A 15,924-nucleotide genomic window follows, 5' to 3' on the forward strand; every position below is an offset into this window, starting at 1 on the left:
TCTCAGGAGATAGCTTTTAATTTCAACATATGCTCATGTTGAATATTAGCATAATTATTTCTTTTTAAAATTTACAAATTTTATTTTATATTAGTATCACTTTTGAATGTACCATAACTTCACTCTCTAAACAGAGAGTTAATTTCTATGACAAAGAATAAAAAAAAGAGGAAAAATAATTAAGCAAAATAAATAATCAACAAATCAGTCATGGTATATAGTATATGCAATATTTTCATCCATAGTTTCAGTTTCTGCAATTAGAAGAGAGCGTTCCATTTTCTTATTTCTTCTTTAGAGCTGAAATTAGTCATTTTTTTCCCTTTTTTCAACATTCAGTTTTATTCTGTTGGTATTCTTTCAGTTTATATTGTGGGCATTACCAAGTATATTATTTCCTGGTTCAGTTTACTCCACTCTGCATGGTTTTTATAGTTCTCCATGCTTCTCTGAATTCTTCACATTTATTATTTATTTCATTGAATTAATAGTTAACTACATTTATGTGACATAATATGTTCGGCTATTTCTTCTTTCTCAATTACTTTAGTTTCAAATTATTTTCTACCATAAAAGAAAGTGGTGCTAGGAGCATTTTGGCATAGATAGGACCTTTATTTTAGAAATTATTTATATTTTAACAGATAATGGCCTCCTAGAATGCCAATTTTATGAAATTAGCATAAACAAAATTTTAAATTTTATTAGCAGCACATTAACATATTATTTTTTGATCTTCCTTTACATTTAGCACTTTAAGAAATATACAAACATAGTTCTTGATTTGCCTTCTATCACTAACAAACTGAGATTATTTCCAAAATGCATTAAACTTAGGGTTGCAACAGAAGGTGACCTTAAAAAATACTTTTCTTCCAGTATACCATTACAACATTTGTTATTAACTGGAACACATTTTCTAGAAGTTCCCAGATTCCACCTACAGACATTCTGCAGACAAAATAGTTTCTTTTGACATAGAATTCCTACTCTGCACTTGTCATGTCATGCAAAAGCCATATTCTAGAATAGAAAATATTTTAAATTTGGCCATTCCCAATAAAGAACTATTAAAAATGAAATTATTAGCATTTATGGTCATGATTCATAAAGTCAGATGGAATCTTAATGGATGTCTAATACAGCCAGTGCTAGCAGATAAATTCCTACTGAAATTTACTGGAGTGGGGCTGAGTCAAAGTGGCAGAGAAGGTAAACAGATCCACCTGGTTTCTACCAAATTATTCTCCAACAACTATGATATAATGCCTCAAAATGAATTCAAAAGTGGTATAACCCACACAAAGACAGGCTGAAATAATTTTTTAGCCCAAAACAAATTAGAAGGCCTTCATGAAAGATCTATTGCACCTGGGTATAAGTGAAGTGCAAAGCAGCCTGCCAAAGCAGGCCTCTCCATGGCAACAGGCCTTGGGGGTGGCTGATTTAGTAGCAAAGGCTTCCTGAGTTCTCAGTCACAGATGGTAAGGGGATGGTCTAACAACTGCTTACAAAGATATTATAGGGGTCCTTTTGCTATCTCTGTGTTCAAGACTCTTGTTGTACAGTCCATATGCAAACCAAGGTCACAGTCCTGGGCTGGGGTCTCCAGGAGAGGAGGAACACTAATACCCACCACTACTTGCAACTTTAGTAGAGTAAGGGACACCGGTCATAGTTCCAAGACAGAAAATAGTGCTTGCTGTTGCTTACAGACTTGAGTAGAACTCCTAAGATTATTAAATACACCTCTACTTAGTTCATCCCACCCTAGAAGATTTGAAAATTTATATACCAACAGCTTTCTCTGAAGGCAGTTACATAAAGGACCTGAAGTTTGGAACAGTACATCCTTCAACACAGAAACAGAGCCCAATTTTCAAAGTGTGTTGTTGTTTTAATTTAAAAAAAAGAAAAAGGAAGGAAAATGAGCCAACAACAAACAAATAAACTCAACATAGAAAGTTATTTTGGTAGCAGGGAACACCAAAACACAAACTTAGAAGATAAAAAAGTCAATATTGCTTCCCATAGGATATTATTGGAGATGCAGACACAAAACTATAACTCTAGTCCAACTTTCAATAATATGGAATTAGGTCTTGATCAATGATACATGTAAAACCCAGTGGAATTGGGCATTGGCTAAGAGGGGTTAGGGGGGATTTGGGGGAGAGGGAAAGTACATGAAATATGTAACTATGTGAAAATATTCTAAATAAAAATATAAATATATATATAGATGTATATATATTGTTTCCCATAAAGCATCCAAAGAAAATATAAATTGATCTCAAACGTAAAAGAGAATTAATGGGGGAGGGAAAAATAATTAAAAAAACAGATCAGAGGTAAAAAATGGGAAAAGAAAGGTGAGTGATATAAGAACAAAATGATAAAATATTTAATAACTTGGTAAAGGAGTCTCAGAAATACTGAAGAAAATAATACCTTAAAAAACAGAATTTGTGAGTTGGTAAAAAAAAAAGTAGAAAAATGCACTGAAGAGAACTGCATAAAAAGCAGAATTGGAAAAATGGGAAAAGGATACATAAAAATTCAATGAAGAGAAAAACTTCTTAAAAAGCCAAATTGGCCATATTGAAAAAGAGATACAAAGTTCACAGAGGAAAAGAACTTTTTAAAAAGTAGAATTGACCAAATGCAAATGGAACTATAAAAGCTTTCTCAAGAAAATAATGTTTTAAAATTAGAATTGGATAAGCAGAAGCTAATTATTCTATGAGACATCAACAAAGTTAAAAGAATAAAAAAAGAAAAGAAAATTTTAAGATTTCATTAAAAATTGTCCTGGAAAATAAATCCAGGAGAGATAATCTTTTTTAAAATTACATTTTATTTTCCCTATTACATGTAAAGACAATTTGAAATTTATTTTAAGTATTAAGTTCTAAATTTTCTCCTTTTTTCCAACTATCCCTTTTTCCAATACATCCTTTCCCTACCAACTCCCTGATATGGTAAGCAATCTGTTAAAGATTTTACAAGTGTAATCACATATAATATTTTTCAACTTTAGTCATTTTGTGGAAGAGATCTCAAATTAAAAAAATAAAAAGAAGCAGAAGGAGAGAGAAAATGAAATATAATACAGTATACACTCAGACTCTAGTTCTTCCCTGGAAAGCAGATGGTATTTTTCATTATGAGTCTCCAGGATTATTTTGGATCACTGTACTGCTAAAAATAATGAAGCCATTCACAGTTGTTCATCAAAAAATATTGCTATCATGTGTTCAAAGTTCTTCTGGTTCTGCTTACTTCATTTTGCATTAGTTCATGCAAGTCCTTCCAGATTTTTCTGAAATCATCTTGCTTGTCATTTCTTATAGCACAACAATATTCCCTAGCTATCATATAGAACAACTTGTTTAGCCATTCTCCAAATGATAGACAACACCTCAATTTCCAATTCTTTGCTTCCACAAAAAAGAGCTTAAATAAATGTTCTTTTCCTTTTTTGATCTCTTTGAGATACAGACCTAGTAATGGTATTGATGAATCAAAGGTTATGCACATTTTTAGAGTCGTCTGAGCATAGTTCCAAATTGTTCTCTAGAATGATTTGATCATATTGAACTCCACTAAAAGTGTATTAGGGTCCCAATTTTTTTCATATTCCCAGGAAAAAAATAACCTGATAATAAATAGATTATCTGAAGCCATAATCAAAAAAGTTCTTGTATGTCAAGTTTTAAGAAATTTGCCAGGAAAATGGTCCTGACATTCTAGAACCAGATAATTAAATAGAAATTGAAATAATTTAATGATCATCTCCTGAAAGATATCCCAAAAGGACAACTTCCCAAGAATATTATAACCAAATTTTAGAACTTCATGGTCAAGGAAAAATATTGCAAGCAAACAAAAAAGAAACAATTCAAATATCTGAAAACCACTGTCAGAATAACACAATGTTTTACAGTTTATATTTGAAAGGATCAAAGGGCCTGGGATCTAGGCAGCAATGGAGCTACAACATTTACCTAGAGAAAATTGAACATGATCTTCCTGAGGAATTTCAAACACTTTTGATGAAAAGGTCAGAGCTGAATTGAAAATGTGACTCCAAAATACAACACTTAATAGTTGTATAACATAAAATTGTAAATAGGATGTAAATCAAAAGACATTTAATGAGATTAAATTATTTGCATACATATATGGGAAGATAATTCTAGTAACTCCTAAGAACTTTCTCATTATTAAGGCAGTTGGACGTAATATACATAGATAGAGGGCAATTGTGTGATGGTATCTGAAGAAATAAAATTAAATTAACAGGTAAAAGAGAAATGCAGTGGGAGAAGGATAAAGGGAGAAATCAAATGGAATAATTATCTCACATAAAAGAGGCGTGAAAGAGCTTTTATAGTGGAGGGGATTATGGGGATGGTGGGAATGAGAACACTTGAACCCTATTCTCAATGGAATTGGCTCAGAGGGAAGAACATACAGAATCAATTGGGTATAGAAATTTATCTTATCCTACTGGAAAGTAAGAGGGAAAGAGGATGAGAGAAGCAAAGAGGTGATAGAAAAGAGGACAGATTGAGCAATGTGGTGATCAGACTAAACACTTTTGAGAATGGATAGAATGAAAGAAAGAAGAGTGGAAAGGATAAATGGGGATAGGATGAAGAGTGATAGACAATAATCATAATGTTGAAAACAACTTTATGAGCCACTTTAATGAGGATTTTATTTCTTAATTATATGGAGAAATTAGTCAATTGTAGAAGAATACAACTCATTCCTCAACTGATAAATGGTCAAAGATATGAATAGGCAGTTCTCAGAAAAAAATATTTAAAGCTGCTTTCTATAGTCACGTGAAAAAATGCTGTAAATCACTATTAATTAGAGTAATGCACATTAAAACATCTCTGAGGTAATACCCCACTCCTATCAGATTGGCTATTATGACAGAAATGGAAAATGATAAACTTGAAGGGGATAGCCAAAGGGCTAAAAAATAGTACATACACTTTAATCCATACATACCATTACTAGGTTTATAACTATCATAAATGAAAGACAAAGAGTGGGAGAATCTATATGTACAAAAACATTTAAAGGAGTTTGTTTTATGAGGGGCCAAGAATTGGAATGTGAAGGGATACCCATCAATTGGGGAATGACTAAGTCATGGAATAGGATACTATTGTGTGGTAAAAATGATGCGCAAGAAGAGCTCTAAAAAAACTGGAAGGGGGCAGCTGGGTAGCTCAGTGGAGTGAGAGTTAGGCCTAGAGACAGGAGGTCCTAGGTTCAAACCCGGCCTCAGCCACTTCCCAGCTGTGTGACCCTGGGCAAGTCACTTGACCCCCATTGCCCACCCTTACCAATCTTCCACCCATGAGACAATACACCGAAGTACAAGGGTTAAAAAAAAAAACAAACAAAAAACCTGGAAATACTTAGATGAACTGAAGCAGAATGAAATAAGCAGCATTAGAACATTATACACTATAACATCAATACTGTACAATGAACAACTATGAATGACTTAACTAGTCTCAGCAATACAATGGTCAAAAACACTACCAATGGACTCATGATTTTAAAAAAAATGTTATATGCTTCCAGAGAAAGAATTGTTGGAACATGAAACCAGGCCAAAGGAAACATTTTTCACTTTATTAATCTGTCTTGGTTTGAGTTTACTTCCAGAAAAGAATTAAATGAAAAAAATGTTACATGATTGCACATGTAAAATCTATAGCATATTGATTATAATCTCAAAAGGGGAAGGAGGGAAGGGAGAAAGGAGAGAACTGGAGACTCAAAATTATTTTTAAAATATTGGAAACTATTTTTACATGTGTAAGATTAAAATTAATATCCAATAACTCAAAGTATTGTATTTTATAAGATTTATCAATAATCACCTGAAGTAGATAAAATACAAACCATAATCATGGGAGAAGAGAGCTCTAGGACAGAGCTATACAAAATTTATATCTTTCCTACATTAGTACGTAACATGGGAAGTGTAAATAGCTTTTGCAAATGACCATCTTGTATTGTAAATAGCTTTTGCCAGTAGCCATCTTGTGCCAACTGTAGTGGATTTTGGAATTCCCAAAGCTGGCATGAGGCAGTGGAAGACCGTTGGAGTACCCCTATAAATAGGAGATTACCCCAAGGTAAAAGGACTCAGTTGTGAGTTAGGTGGATGGTAAAGGGTGTAAGGGGAAAAACTCTGCAGCCAAGGGGTTTAGGCCTATTTTCAGTTGGGAATTCTAACAGTGTCAACTTTCTGACTCTTCCCAGAGGGAAGTACTATCCAGCTGCTGAGAAGGAACATGGGAAGCTGGGAAAGAGAGTTCTGGGGTTCAAATCCTAATTATATATAACTAATTGGGAAGAAATAAAATGAAATAAAATTTAAAAAACAAAGAACAAAAGAACAAAAATGAATAAAATATGCCTAGTTGTCAACTAGATTCCTTTCAAAATCCTTGGATGAGGGAAATGGCAATACTGCTGAAAATTATCAGTTGTATGCTACGATAGTTCTGATAGTTCTGAATATTTCTCTTATATCCAGTCTAACTTTTTGGCTTTGTTGCTTCCATTCATTGTGCTTCATTCTGCTCTCTGGTGACCAAAGACAGTCTGATTTTCATTTGGAGATATTCCAGTTTTACAAGGGTTGCTATTTTGTAAAACCTGATAAATAGACAAACATTTTCAAAGACCTTCAGTTGATCACCTACCTCACCAAACTAGGTATATATACATAAGGAGCAGCATAGTTCAGTTGAAATAAAAAATTCAAGAAAAATTAGAAGAAGCCTTGGGGTTATTTGTTTGTTTGTTTGTTTTTTTAAACTCTTACCTTCCATTTTGGAATCAATACTATGTATTTGTTCCAAGGCAGAAGAGTGGTCAGGGCCAGGCAATAAGGGTTAAGTGACTTGCCCAGGGTCACACAGCTAGGAAGTGCCTGAGGCCAGATTTGAACCTAGGACCACCCATCTCTGGGTCTGACTCTAAGTTCAGCTGCCTACTGAAGCTTTGTTTTAATGTTCAGTTTCACCCCTTTTTCAATGAATATAAACATAGGTAAACTAAAATCATCTTTCAGAAGACTCAGTTCCCCTTAGGTATAAAATGGGGATAAATGCTTATGCTGCCTAGCTCATAAGATTCTTGTTCCAAGAAAAATTTGGAATACGTAGTGTTAAATAAATGTGGCATTATTATTAATATTGCTATAGTTCATCATTCCAATAGTTTAAATAACCATTATGATGGAATATTCATTTGGAGATAAGAGAGAGCATTATTTACCTGAGCTAATAAAAATATATGCATTATCTTTGCTACTTAGAAGCACACATCGAAATTTTTTTCTTTTAAATGCACCCCATCCAACCTCTTATTCTCCCATAAAAGGTGAAACCTGTCTATATTTTAGACTTTCTACAACTGTCAAATTTGATGGGAATTGACCCACAGGATTGAAAGTGATTAAGAGAAAGACAGGAAGACAGACAAGTTGATTGTTTTGTGAACATTTTTTGTGTGATTGTCTATGAAAATATAGAAACTGAAACCTAAATTCTCTTGACAAGAGATCAAAGGTTATTTTAACCATCAAAGCAAAATACAATCCTATTCCCTTCTGAAGTAACAGAATTGGAATTCATAGAGGTAGATTTACACATGAAGATTTCTTACATTTGAGTGTTAATTCTACCTTTTTTCAAGAACTGAAGTGAGGAAAATGCCTCATAAACCTTAAGAATCTGTGTAATCTAAACTGTGGTTATTATTATTAAAATTTAGTGAGAAAAGTATTTGTAATGAAAATATTTTGAAAGTTTGCTTGACCCTGAATATTTTCAATTATATTGCATCATATAAAATATTTTTAAAGAGTTTAGCAAAAATGCCACCAGTAGATTATATTTAAAATTTTTTGTTGACATATTGTAATACATCCTTAAATTTTGTCCTCAGTTCTTAGTATCTTTGATTCTGACTTTATCTACCAGTGACAAAAATATTTGTCATTCAAAAGAGCACACCTTAAATTTCAAAATAGTCTGTAAGAAGCAATAGTAGATGAATATTTTTCTGGAACAAAGATGTCTTTGGGATGTCCTTCATTCCAAGGAATGAAAACTATGACTTCAACAATACTTCTAGGTACTGTCTTCTCCTCATAGGAATCAGTCATCCATCCTAAGGTATTTCTCTTCATTGTGGACACTGCTCTAAACTTGAATTAATTAAAGCTTATACTTGTGATGTGGTTCAATCAATCAGTTGGAACAGCTCTTTTACTGAAAGCATACCATCCTCAAGACCCTGCGCAGTTGTCTTCTGGGACTCACTTTTGGTAATTGAGGAAAATTAGTTGCATACAATACTAGCCCTCCTCACTTCTAACTTTTATCCTTACTTATACCTCTTTCTTTCAAGGCTTAGATCCATACTTATTCCCTTCATGAGCCTATAGCTGATGTCCTCAATTTTAGCACCCTCTCCACTAAATTACTTTGTATTTTCTTATCTGTGTATTTCTCATTACCTTACATGCTTAATTTAATTTCCTGCAAGAAAATTTATTGATATATTAATATAAATTTATTTTCTCTCTAATTCTCTCTTGTGCCTAGAACATTTCTTGACACATAGGTATTTAAAATGTTGATTACTTGAAGTTAATTGTTTAGCCCATTGAATCATATTCTCTTTAATGGTTTATAAGCTTCTCTTGGCTTATCGAGTAGCTCAGTAAATTTTTCAAATTTATGCATATTGTTTTGTGGAAAAAAACAGGCATCGTAAGTAACTTACTGTCAAAGAAAAAAAGATAATATTAAAAAAGTAGAATCATAGTAATTTATTTCACCCTTCTCATTCCTCTTATTTGACATGTGAGGAAACTGAGGTCCAGGAATATGAAGTGATTTGCCCCAAATTACATAAGAATTAAGGGGCAAATTAAACCAAGAATTTAAATCATCTGAGCAGCAGAAATTCTACAGTTCAAAGATGAAAATATATAACAGAATTTTAGACATTTTCAACTTCACATTTCCAAAAGTGAGTTCATCTTTTTTCTCCACAAAATTTCCTTCTCCTAGGATCTTCTGTTATGAAGGAGACTATTGTTATATCCCCAACCACACAGGTTCACGTTGTTCATTTCATCCTTGAGTCTTCATTCTTCCCCATAGCTTATGTCCAATCAGTTGCCAAGAACTGTCATTTCTACCATAGTTATACTTCTCCTACTTGCCCCTTCTCTCCTTTGACACTGCCACCAGCCTGATTTAATTCCTCATAACCTCACACCTAAACTTTTGCAATATCCTCCTATTTAATCTCACTGCCTCATGTCTTTTTCTACTTCTATCTTTCCCTGAGCTGTCAAAGTAATATTTCTAAGACCCATATCTGATCCCATGTGTGCACATACACTCATGCACATGCACACACATACACATACACATAAATACCAGGGGTCCTATCATTTATAGGATCAGTGATAAAGTACTTTTAAAGCCCTTCATAAACTGGCCCCTTTCTACCTTTCCAGTTTTCTTACTCCTTATATCCTGACCAAACATCCATTCATTAACTTCCTGCTATCTAGTGATGCTGCCCTCCTTGCTACTCCTCCCACAAGACACTTTCTCTACCTACCTCATTTTTACCTGCTATCCCCAGTGACTTGAATTTTATTTTACCTCATCACTAGTCCACCTCTAGGCTTCCTGAATTCATTCAGGGCCCAGTGAAGTCCCCCCTCTAATAGGAAACCTTTCCCAATTTCTCTTCATTCTAGAGAGTTCCCTTAGTTGCTTATTCCCTACTCATTTTGTATATAACATATTTGTATATAGCCATTTTCATGTGTCTTCCCCATTAGATTGTAAGCTTTTTGAGAACAGGTGCTACTTTTAACTTTCTTTATATCCACAGTGCTCAGTATGCTGCCTAACACATAGTAAAAGGTTAATACATAGTTCATGACTGACTACTGATTGAATGAATTCAGGAAGGTGTGTACTTTTGCCAAATGGATAAAAAAGGAAACCTCTTAAATCTTTAAAAACTAATCTCTATAGCAAATGAATTTTCTATCCATTCCCTCCCTCCAGATCCTAAACTAAAGCAACAATAATCATGCCTACCTTTATGTGTACATTTCTTTACATTGTTCAAAGCACCCATTTCAGTTACCTATACAATATTAAGTAATTTAAGCTTCAATTTCATCATTTAAAAAAATAGAGGCATGTAAGAATTTGATGATGCCTAAATGTCTCATGCAGCTCTAATCATATGCTCCTGTGGTCTCACTGATCCTCTGCAAGAGTCTTTTTAGAGAAAGCAGGCATGATTTCCTGCTCCCATTACATCAAAGAGGAAAAGAGAATCAGAAAGATGTCAAGTGTCAGAGCTACAGCCTGAACCTAATTCATCCAGTCTATAATCTAGTGAACTACCCCTTAAATCATACGGCAAATGAAATCTGATCCATTTTCTTAATTTCTCACAAAAACCTGGGTTTTTCTTATCCTATCCAGATTCATTGAATTGTATTAAAATGCTGCCATAATGTAGATATGCCACTCAAATGCTATTGTCTTGCTTGTAGACACAATATCAATCATCTTCAAATGGGTATCTAGTGAACTTTTGAGGTTTGTCATATTAGCAATATCCTTCATCTGATTTTTTTATGAAGTCATTAAGGAACAGCATTTACAATACCATTGGGGGAGTATAGTAAATGCTATCAATCTTCATGTTTCCATCACTGAGTAGTAAAGTCCAAATGCATTGTTCCCTATTGTATAGAATTAATTGGAATACAATGAAAGCAATCTACCATTGACATATGCGCTGGGGGATATAAAAATACTGCAGAATTATTGATGTGTTCTCTCTAGTTTCACCAGAGAGAACTGGTTCTTATTAGCCCAGTCTCTCTTTTCTCTACCACTAGCATCTAAAGGGGGAAAATACAAGAACATACATTTACATAGTGCTTTAAGGTTAACAGAGCACTCTTTTTACAACTTTCCTGATGAAATAGACAAATAATAAGTCTGCTTTACAAGAAAAGAAAGACTGATATAGGAAGTCATCAGAACATTGAGAGAAAATATTTTCTAGGAAGATGATAGAAAGAAAAAGATCTTATGCTAATAGATTTCACAAAATTCCTCTATCTCCTTGAACTCTTTCCTGTATTCTAACACTTCAATGAATTTTCCTACTTTTCCTTCTTGGAAGCACTTGTGTAAGCAGCAATCAATAAATGCCAATGATTTTACATTTACAATGACTGTGGACAAGGCATGAGAAGGTTGACTTACTAAAATAAAAAACCATATACAAATATTTAAGAGTATGAAGTCTAATGCAAAACTACCTTCCCTAAAATATCTCCCCCACCTGTCTAAAAGTGCACAGATGTCAAATATATCATTCCTGAATGTGGAAAGAATTATGTTAAAATGTAATATAGAACAAAATGAATAAAAATATACCAAGGACAATTTTAATAAGCAGTTTTCCAAGGCAATAAGAGCCCTGCAGGGATCCTCATGTAGGATTTAATAGTTCTCCTTTCTGTTTGAGTTTGATATCACTTCTCTAGAGGACCTAACATTTCTACTAGTTATCTTCTCTCTCTCTCTCTGAGGCCATTAAGTGATATATTGTAGTTAAAAGAGCACTGAATGAAACACCTAAAGACTTTGGCTTAAGCTCTATATGTGTTCATACCTAACTGTATGATCTTTATTGAATTCAATTTCTTAATCTGTAAAATAAAGATAAGAAAACTCTGTACTACTAGTTTCAGTGTTTTGTAACTTTCCAAAGTTCTTCACTATGTAAAAGAGAATAGACAGTTATTATACAGTGCAGTAGATAGAATGCTAGATTTGGAGTCAGGAAAATCTGAGTTTTCATTCTTTCTGTGATTGCTTCTATCTATTCAGACCTTGGATAAATCATTTCACTTCTCTCAGCCTTATTTGGCTCATTAGTGAAATGGGGATAATTATAGTACCTCCCTTAAAGAGTTGCTATGAGGATCACAAGAGATTTTTTTTAAACCCTTGTACTTTGGTGTATTGTCTCATAGGTGGAAGATTGGTAAGGGTGGGTAATGGGGGTCAAGTGACTTGCCCAGGGTCACACAGCTGGGAAGTGGCTGAGGCCGGGTTTGAACCTAGGACCTCCTGTCTCTAGGCCTGACTCTCACTCCACTGAGCTACCCAGCTGCCCCCACAAGAGATTTTTCAGACAAAAACAATGAAGTAATCATGCTCCAAACCCTGATCCCTACCAACACACAATGCTGTTCTCTTTCTGTTAAATCAAGGTATGGGTACACAATATTCATCATTTCTCTTTATTTTTTAACTAGACCTTTTGAGAACTAAATACAATACTAATAAGTACATAAAATAAAACTGTGTGAAATTTTTTACAGATAATTCTTTATTTTGAAATTATTTTTGTTAGGATGAATGTAAGCAGGTGCTTAGGTCAAATGGCTTATGACTTAGAATAATAAGAAACCTAACTGCACCAGAGTGGATTATTTCTGGTATGGTTTCATTCAGGAATTTTGGGAAAGGTATTACTCTCCTTCCCTTTCTCTTCTCATTCTTCAAAGTGTTGACTTGTTTCTGGAATTCTGCTACTGAAAATTACTCTTTTCCTCCCAATTAATGTTTTATATTGTATTGAAATATAAATGTTCCCTGGAATGGGTCTCTAGTCAAACTGTTAATTATTTACACCCAAAAGGATGACTAGGTTTTCGTTAGAGGCACAAAGGCTGAAGGCCTGTGGTAGAAATATAGGATCAAGACATAGACAGGTAGATACATTTGGAACTAGGGAGTATGAACTAAAAAAAAGGCATTTGCCTTGAAAAGACCCCAAAAGGAGTTTATCTCTTTGAATAACATATGTAATTCAGCCCAACATTCTAGCCTTTGATGTATTGTCCTGCAAAACTATCTCTATCTTCTCAGGACAGGTTCTTCTGCCTGCCACAAGAGGCCTAGTCTACTCTATCTATAAATTATTCACTAACTCCCTAACTCCTTAAAATAATAGACAGCCACCACTCACTCACTCCTTCAATCGTTTCCTATAGCAGCCAAACTGTCAGTAGCCTTGCCTCAGAGACAGACTTGCTGCTCTCTAGAGATCCCCGAGTCAAAAGATGCTCAACTGTCAGTGGCTGCTTCCTTTTTCTCCTCATTGACCAACTGTCCCCCCTAACTTCCTGTCAGAGGGCAGCCTACTTCCTCTCCTCAGTCTGGGTCTCCCTGGTAACAGAATCTTCAGCTCTGGCTCACTGACTCCAGTGAGTTCTGATCTACTTAGAAATACTGCTCTCTTGCCTCTTAAAGAGATAGAGGGAAAGATTGAGAAATTCCTTTAACATGAAAAACTGTATCAACCTACATAGATGTTGCTCCTATCTCAGAGATGATGGCTTTTGTAGAGAAGCACTAATCCTATAATAACAAGGAGTTAAATCAAAAAGCAAGCAAGCAATCTACTTATATCTTAATGCTATGACTTCCTAACTCCTGTCTCCTGGGATCTCAGCTCCTGACTAACAAGCCTGGAATTATCTTTCTAACTCTATAACAAAATGGGAACAATATAACTTGTAATTCATGATCAAGTGTTAAATTACTATTTTACATAAGCAACTTTGGGTTTAATGGGTTTCTTTGTCTAGAACCAAAGACTTTGGATGCTTAAGCCAGGAAGCTGACTTAAGAAATAGGGAGTATTTTAGAAAGTGTCATTGTTTTCAGAAATAGCAAGTGGATGAACATTTCTCAGAGACAAATCTATGCCACAATTCTTTCCTTACTCCTGATTCTCTAGTAGCAGTCTCCTTGTCCACATGGAATCAAAATTCTCTTAGCCTTTTACATTGGGGTTGCTAAAAACAGCTAAGATGCACAGTCTTCCAAGAGTTATAGTTTCAGATTTATTTATTTTTATATGTGTGCTAGAATTTTGTAACTATAAAGATTTAAGGCCATTCAAATAATTTACAAACTGTGACAAAATATTTTATTTTAGGTTTATCATAATCTATATTGAGGTTGCTAATTTGTGTGACTATATTTCAAATAATTATAATTTTATATATATACATATATCAATTTTTAAAGAAATGTAAACATTTATTTTGATATTATACACACATATGTCATAAATTCTACTTTTTAAATATTAATGAATTTAACAAATAAGTTATGCTTTTGCTGAACATACAATTTGAAGTTATTTTTCTGTTGATTTGTTTTAAACCATTTGCTTATAAACTTGACCTTTAATTATGGCCACAGGTTTTTAGGCTGCTGAAAGCACAAGAACAAACCTATAAGAAACCAAAGAATCCAGAAGATTTTTTTATTTAAAATACATACAGAAGAACAATATTTTTGGTACTTCATGACATTATATTCCCCATTGCTAGGACTTCAGGTAACTGTATATGGAGTGTGGAAAAATACATCAGATACTTGGAAAATTAATTCAAGTCTAATCTATTTACTCATAAATTAAGATGTACCAGAAGAGTAATTAAGAGGCTAAAATCAGAAAGAGTCAGAGTGAGACACATAGAAAGACAAATACATTGAGACAGAGACAGAAAGGGACAGACAGAGAGAGAAAGAGGGAAAGAGAGACAAAGAGTTTGAGTTATAAGGCAAAAACATTATAAAATAAATGGAGCAGCTGATTTGAAGAATGATATAAATGTTTCAACATTAAATAGACACACCTATTCAAATGTTGAATAGGTAGGTCATATCTGGTTTGGGGGTAGTATGGATTTTTTTTTCAAGATATCTTAGTTTTAAATATGTACTTCTTTTTAACTGCTCTTTAGAGAGTAGTATACCCTGGGAGAAATTATTCATAAATGGCACTAATGAGTGTCAAGCTGCATTTCAAGGCATTTTGAAAATTGTCCTATTAATTAATGGTGTAATTAAGCTTTTGTCAGTGACATATCATATTTCTGACAGGAATGGATGGACTGTGTGAGCTGGCACCAGGCAGCCATCCAGGCAGCCGCTGTGTCTAATGGATGGCAGCAATTTAGTGCAGGTTTCCAGTGATGGGACCACCTACACGGGGGAGCTGGCAGCCTGCATGCACAAACAGCACTTTGCACTGTACCTCAGGAAAGTCGCCATGCCCACGATTGATGTAGACTCTCCTGAAGATGACACATTAGCCCTTTGCCATCATACCATAAATAGTGTTTCTCTGAGTTTTTGTGACAAAAATGTCAATTAACTTCCAAGTTTCATTTCCATTTAATTTTGTATTCTCATTCCATTTGCATATTAATGTGAACATGATGCAGAACTGTTAGATTAGAATACCTTGCTAAAGCTAATAGCATGTAATCCATACTTATTGAGGGTAATTGTTATAAAAATATAAAGGCTTCTTTTTTTGAAACACCCATCTCTCCACATTGAAAATCTGAGTAAATGGAGTCTGAATGTTCCCTGAATATCAGTGAGGCATATACATGGAGATTTAAGTTAACTAAGAAAAAAAATATAAAAAGAAAAATGGGGAAAAGGGGAAAGAAAGGAGCTGCTACAGTCATATCAACACAATTAAATATAAATCATTTTATTCTCATACTCCCTCAGCAACATATTTCTATTAATTCCAATATTAATTATTTATACTTGGGTTTCAGTTATCAAGGTCTTGGAATTGAATAAAAATCAAGTAAAAAGAATAGCATTCCCTCAATTGGTTGACTTTGCCTCAGTGATTCTCATGGTTATCATGTTCAGATGCTCAGATCTATACTTTTTTAAGAACACAACAGAGTTTTCAAATTCATGTAAT

Source organism: Gracilinanus agilis, chromosome 3 (assembly GCF_016433145.1).
Source record: "Gracilinanus agilis isolate LMUSP501 chromosome 3, AgileGrace, whole genome shotgun sequence".
NCBI lineage: Eukaryota > Metazoa > Chordata > Mammalia > Didelphimorphia > Didelphidae > Gracilinanus > Gracilinanus agilis.